Below are 7382 nucleotides of genomic sequence, written 5' to 3'. Positions count from 1 at the left end.
TAGGTCATATATTTATTAAAATATAAAAAGACGATTCTTTTTATCCTTAAATACCAATTATGTTCTAAAAATTTTAATTAGAATTTGAATTACAGGAATTTAAGAAATGAAACATATAGAGGCCTTCTGGGATTAATGAGTATATGTAGATAGTTTTAAGACATCTTTTTGTTTTAAGACAAAATTTTTGTATTTATATACTTTTTAAAAATTTTATTTATACATTTTAAAATCTATCTCCTTAACTTTTTGATCATACAAATTTAAGATAAAAAATTTTATTGTTTTTACTAGGACTGCTATTTTTTCAAACTTCGAGAAATATATTTGTGCAAATAGAAAAAAAATATATTTGTAAATATTTGTATATCTATTGTTTTAAATTTTGTAAAGAAAATTAAAATGTGTTACTATTAACTATGTTAAATTAATAATTGTATAATTTTAATTCTTCGAAGCTTCAAAGATTGAAGTATCGAAGTTTCGAATTTTCGAAGCTTTGAAATTGTGATCTTTAAAGATATTAATATTGAAGCTTTGAAGCAAACCATCATAAGTTTTTATTAATATATTTACAAAAAATATTATAAAAGTAAAGTCAGTATTAGATTGCCTCTCGTTTTGATGAAGTGAACTGCAATGTTCACGAAACATTGACATTCTCGTTATAAAATCCGAAAATAATCTGCGAAACACATAGCTTCTATAAAAAGTAAAGTAGTTAAACTGATTTTGTTTTAATATTAAAAAAATAATGGAATGTAATGAATCGTTACTTTTTAAGTAACAGAAAGGTAGCGCGAGTTATTAAAAAAAAATTTTTCCCATTTAAGTATACCTCCTATATATACCACAAACAACCCCTATAAATGTGACAACACATATTGACACTATAAACACTACAATAAGTTTCTTGCAACCTAAAACAAATAAAAACTAATTATAATATTAGAATAGCAGAGAACCAAATTGCGCATGCACATGTAGATTACAAACTTCTAAACGCAAAAAATATATAATATATGTGAGTGGACTATATGTATAATCGTCACGATAAATTTAAATTGTAACGAAGTTAATATATCATTTCTACCTGGTATAGTTATGCCAAATAATTATTTTACTATTTTCTAATATTTTACAATTAAATAAATCTTCCTTTGATTATTTTTTTAAAAATACAGCAAATGTTTATCTTTCTCTCTCTTTTCTGATTTTTATAGTGTGTACTTTGTTTTCCATCGTTGCCTATAACATTAATTTTGACTTACGTTCCTCATATGTAGTTTTTGTTATTAATGTTCTGTTGTAACTTGTGCTAGTTGGTTGCCTTTGCCATTCCGGCGAATCATATTGTGGGTGAATTGATTGAACAGGTGTTCTGTCCAGATAACAATTTGGCGAGTACGAATACGGAAACGACGTTGATGGTGAATAGACTACCATACGTGGATATCTTTGGTCAAATTGTGGATTGTGTGTCTCTAATGCAGATGCTCCTGTTGCCTCTGCGTATGAAGGTGGCGCAGCATTGTTTATTGTATAAATATTTGATTTATTCTGCATGTTTATATTGCGTTACGGCTTCGTAGCAATTGTCGCAAAATCTGAAAGAGAAAGGAAGAAGAATTAAACAAGATGTATAATTTTTCTTAAAGAAAAAAATTGTTAGAAACGTAATGAAATATCTCGAAAATAAGACATTTGGAGAAAAATATTATACTAAAGTTGTAGAGCTTCAACAAATGCATCCAAGAATAACACCCGTTTAACCATAAGTGTAAGTATAAAAGGATAGAGCTCCGAAAAGATGAACCCCCCGATTTTCTTGTCGCTTGACATACTATTGTATTTTGATGCCCTGATTACGAATATGATAATGAAAATTACCAACAAGGTCATTTTCAAGGTATTTAAAAAACGATTTTTTAAATATTTTTTGCGTGTTTTACGTGCACAGGAAGAGAGGGAGATGGGGTCTCCGTCAGAGTCGCTTCGCGTGAAAAATAAAGAAATTGTACGTCCTATCTATCTTTCAGCACGACAACACGTACTGATAAGCATGCATGCTGAGTAGTGACGCTTAGCCAGCAAATAACCGTCAAAATGACTTTGTAATTTTCATTATCATATTTGTAATCAGTACACCAAAATACAGTAGTATACCAATCGACAAGAAAATCGGAGGATTCACTCTTTCGGAACTCCACCCGTATAAAGAATCTCACAAAGTTAACTTTAAATTTTTTTTATGAAAACTTCCACTTCTTATTTAATATTCTTGTAGCTGACATCAAGATTTTTTCGAAATACTTTAACAAAATTCCTTCTGATTGTGTGACAACTTCTTTTCGAGATGTGCGTTGACAACGTATCACCTGCATTAGCATTATCCAAGGTGTCCTATCTTCGGGCTCAATAAATCTTGTGAGAATGCTATTTAGAGTTTTGACCTTGACAACATATTTTAAGATCAAGACCATTGAAGGTTATTCTGCTTATCTTTATAAAAAATCTTTTATGACTTATTCATCTCATTCATTATTATCAAGAATTTTATTTTATTTGCATTCTCATTAAATATAAAATTATCGTTGAAAACTGTGATAATTTCTGCCTTGCAACTTTTATTAAAGACAAGGATATATTTAACACGATTATAACAAAAAATATACCTAGAGTATTTTATGTAATAATGATGTATGTATTTTAATAAATTCAACATTTTTTATTATATCTCCTCCGTGCAGATATTCTGAAATTCACGTCATTTATAGATATAGATCTGTAGATTTGCGTAAAAATATAAATTATATAAGAAGGTATTAAACTATTTTTAGGTAATACTTTTATCTCTTCCTGTTTATTGTCGGCCGGAAGCAATTCTTATAACGAATTACACGTGCCTCGAGTCTATGATGTGGACATAAAGAACATTGTTGGCATAAAAATGAATGTTGCATTAACGATTCACAAAAAGAATTATTCAAGCTTATTATAATGTATAAATGTATGCTTTTTTATGGTTTTTTTATAGCTTTTTTATAGCTTTCTTTTTACTCTTCATTTTTCAAAAACATACATGACAAGAATATCGTATTTTCGATACTAATCTACAATAAATTTTTATCGACAACATAAGTTCTATTTTTAATAAGAGACATTTATAAATTAAAGCTAATTTTTAATTAAATTAGAATTAAGTCTTTTTATAATAAGATAAAAATTTAGTATATAGATAAAAGTTTAATACATAAATGACATTTGATTAGAATGTCAAAATATAAATCTTTAATTTTGTCATTTATTTTCTAATAATATAAGGTTTAAATGATATTCTAGAGTATTATATTGTAATATCTCAGTTACTTTTTATAAATTTTTTATCTACTTTTTAAATTATTTTATCTACTTTATTTATATTTATTTCAGATTTCATATTTTTTTGTCTTGATTATTTTTTTGTGTCAACTATTTCCGAGATATCTCATATATATTATTCTATTGTGACAAATAGGTAAAGAATGACTTGCAAAATTAAGGAAAATTCTGTAACTATACCTGGTATATTGTTGACTTCTTTGTGACGACGATGTCGTCAATGATGCTTTCTAATGGTAATTGTAGTCTGCAGTCAGATATATTTATATCGCGTATGTGTTTATAAAACTATGTTGATTACTACAAAAATGCTTTAAAGTTAAATTATGATTTTTTAACTGGAATTTAACTACGATTCTCTTGTCTGGATAAAAGTTAAATGCTTGCGTAAGCTTGATATTATAATAATGTGATTACATATCAACGTTTTAAAGATAACATTTTGTTAGAGATTTCATAATAAGTGTAGCCAAAAAGCAGATAAAAAATGATAAATAGAAAAAGATAACCTATATATACGCATGCGCAAAAAAAAAAATGTGTTGATGATATTATTGACAATCATTTATAATATCTTATAGTTGTCTTTCTCGTTTCCTCTTTCTCTCATTTCCGTAAATGTATAATGCAAGATTATCTGAAGCACACTGAATTACACATGAAGGACTAATCAAAAGATTGATCCCACTCTTATTATAGGATTTCTATATATGTTATTATCAGTCAAAAACTGTTTTTGTTACGCAGTCATAAATGGCATTTAATAAATCTTATATTCATTAATGCTGCAAATAATTCGTAAATGCTATTGTAATATTAATATTTTTAATCGTACAGTTGATGATGCTGTGACTCATTATTGCAACTACAATATAATATATAATACATATGTGTTTTTTACATGACTTATTGTAAATATTTTAATATTTGATTGGATGCATAGAGGAAACTGGAAACTTGATCCTCTTTCTATTAAATATATTTTTAATAATAAAAGAAAAAATAATATTGTTTTTATGCTATATTGTAGATATTTTAATAGTATATCCAACTACAAATTAAAAAGTAATAATAATTTTTAGAATAATTTCTATTTTAGTGAAACAATTAGAATAGGGAATATTAAGTATTCCTTATTCTCAGGGATTTAAGATCATGTGTTCCAGAATTTGAGATCATGTTTTAATTGATTCAAGAGAATCATGTAATTAAAAGTATTCAATCATAATCAATATTTTAATTTTAAATATTAAAGTATTAAACATTTATATTCTATTTTAATTTTTTGAGGTTTATTAGAGTTTTTAACATTTTTTTTTTACTTTGTGTATTTTGACAACATTATCTAAAACAAAAAAATGCATATGTATTTTCTGTTTTAAAGATAAATAAATAACAGGAATATTATGAGAGGATCATGTATCCCCTATACATATAGATGTGGATCGAATGCACTCTAGGAGTAATTTTTTTTTAATTTAAATGCTATTTTTTATAAACAAATAGACTTTACAGATCAACTTCGTGATTACTTTCTTAAAGCAAACAACTTTTTATTCTATTACAGTTTTTAATTGCAATTATAAAACTTAACAACTTAAATAATAATTTAATAAAAAAATGTTAGGCCTTGTATACTATATAGGAGTTATACTTTAAATTAAATAGTAAAATCACACATTCAAAATAAAGTTGAACTTAACTACATATTTATAATAAATATATAATATTTTAAATAGTATGAAAAATATTAACATGTAGACAGACACTTGTATATATGTCTATTGCATCTCTATAATCGCAATTGTATTTCCTCATGAGTATTATTCATTTGTTTTAACAATTATACGATTTAGAAGTCGCAATGATAAAATTGACTGTTTCTCAAATAAGCACACGTAGAAGTTCTCTCTCTCTCTCTCTCTCTCTCTCTCTCTCTCTCTCTCTCTCTCTCTCTCTGTTAGGTTTAAAATTTTATATTACAATTAATATTCAAAATTATACTAATATATATTCATAACATGCTTAATTATGAAAAAATTATAAAATAATCTTCGCAGTTACTAAATAAAATTAATTATAAAATTTAATATTGATATTATACTACAATTATAAACGAATTAATTTGTATATAATAATTTGTATATAGTAATTTAACATTTTACATTTTCATAATATATTATAATATAGTAATATGTTATGTTTCTTTTACTTACTTATCGAAAAGCTCTAAGTATTAAACTAACAAGTGCCGCTGTAGATGCCAATACAGCTAATATCCATACCAAACGAAAAAGTCTGCTGCATGCTGATACAAACAAAAAAACTTATTATACTAAAATAATAAATATATTATTATTAAAAAGAGAGTATTGTACACTACACGTATATAAATTATATATTTTTAAACACAGACACATCAAATGTATGAGTGGATAATTGTTATGATAAATTTATTTTATAATGTAGTTGTAAATATTTCTATTTGAAATATATAGTTATTTATGCTAAGATAATGATTATTTTATAACAATATTGTCTGATCTTTCATAATTAAGTAAATCTTTCTTTGATTACATCTTAAAAAATATAGCGAATTTTAATAGCGCTTTTTTCTAATTTTCTTAATATATTTTGCTTTCTGTCTTTGTTTATGACATTTATTTTAACTTACATTTGTAGTCTCTTGTATTTGTTCTTGTTACTATAGTTCTATTGTAAGTTATTTCCGTTGATTGATTTTGATGTTCCGTTGACTCATATTGATAAGATGATTGAACAGGCATTCTATCCAAATTCTGATAATTCGGCGAATATGGATACGGAAATGGTTCTGACGGAGATGGATGAATTGTTGTATGTGGATATCTTTGGTTTAATTGTGGATTCTGTGTATCTGATGCAAGTGCTCCTGTTGCTTCTGCGTATGAGGGTGGCGCATCGTTTATTGTATAAATATTTGATTTATTCTGCATGTTTATATATTGTGTCACGACGACGTAGTAATTGTCGCAAAATCTTAAAGAAAAAAGAAAAATTAAATTAGATATATATTCTTTCTTAAAGAAAAAAAAATTTGAAAACTCAACGATATGTTTATGATGATTAATTAGTACATTTTACGTTTAGAGGTCAATGTTTAGATTGGAGCTTAAATAATTCTTAATTAGATTAGAAGAAAACTTCTTGAATGAAATTTCAGTGCAGAAATGATTGCTAGAGATAAGAACGTCAATACAAATTATTATTTATAATATTATAGACTTTTCGAGTTTAATTTAGGATTTAATATAATGATATAAGTATAAAAGGTACTCTCTTTAGATGCACCTGGCTGATTTTTTATATTCTTTGTGTTTTTTATTTTAGATTCTTTATTTAATTATAATTTATTGTTCTGTAATATCTTATCTTCTTTTATCTTGGTATTGATTACTTTATATTAGCTGACTTCGAGATATCTCGTATAACTGTGCTAGCTATTGCGATAGGTAGTGAATGACTAACATTATAAGAATAAGGAAAATTTTACATAATTATACCTTATATATTGTTGACTTCTTCGTGACGATGATGACGTCAATGATGTTTTCTAGTATGCCAATTGTAGCCTGCAGCCAAATATATTTGTACCATGTATTGTCTACAAAACGATGCTTATTACAAAAACGTTTAAACAGTTTAATTATAATTTTTTAACTGCTGTTCAACCATGAATCGTTTAGATAAAAGTCAAGTGCTTGGCTTCTATATTATAACAAAGCGATTACATATCAATGTTTAAAAGATAACACTTCATATAACCATTATCAGCAAATATTTATTGTCTTTTTGCGCAATATTAAATGTCATCTAACAAATTTTATATTTACTAATAATTAATAAAAGCTGTTCTAACATCAGTCTTTTTAATTGTATGCAATTTACTATGACTCACTGCAATTCTTATTTTATGTACTGTACGATTTACTGTTAATATTTCAATGTTCAAGTTGGACGCG

At 25.9% G+C, this 7382-nt stretch overlaps 1 long non-coding RNA gene across 1 annotated transcript; it reads right to left on the bottom strand.

The window, feature by feature from the left end:
* Nucleotides 1–6386: 6386 nt before the first annotated feature.
* Nucleotides 6387–7382, bottom strand: LOC108751525. The gene is made up of 3 exons (XR_001939493.1): nt 7352–7382; nt 6924–6992; nt 6387–6399 (listed from the first exon to the last, which is right to left on the bottom strand). It is a non-coding gene; the product is annotated as an uncharacterized LOC108751525 (long non-coding RNA).

The sequence above is a fragment of the Trachymyrmex septentrionalis genome, unplaced genomic scaffold (genome assembly GCF_001594115.1).
Source record: "Trachymyrmex septentrionalis isolate Tsep2-gDNA-1 unplaced genomic scaffold, Tsep1.0 scaffold49, whole genome shotgun sequence".
Lineage (NCBI taxonomy): Eukaryota > Metazoa > Arthropoda > Insecta > Hymenoptera > Formicidae > Trachymyrmex > Trachymyrmex septentrionalis.
Note: the sequence above shows the minus strand (reverse complement) of the source record. Positions and strands in the feature narration are given on the sequence as shown.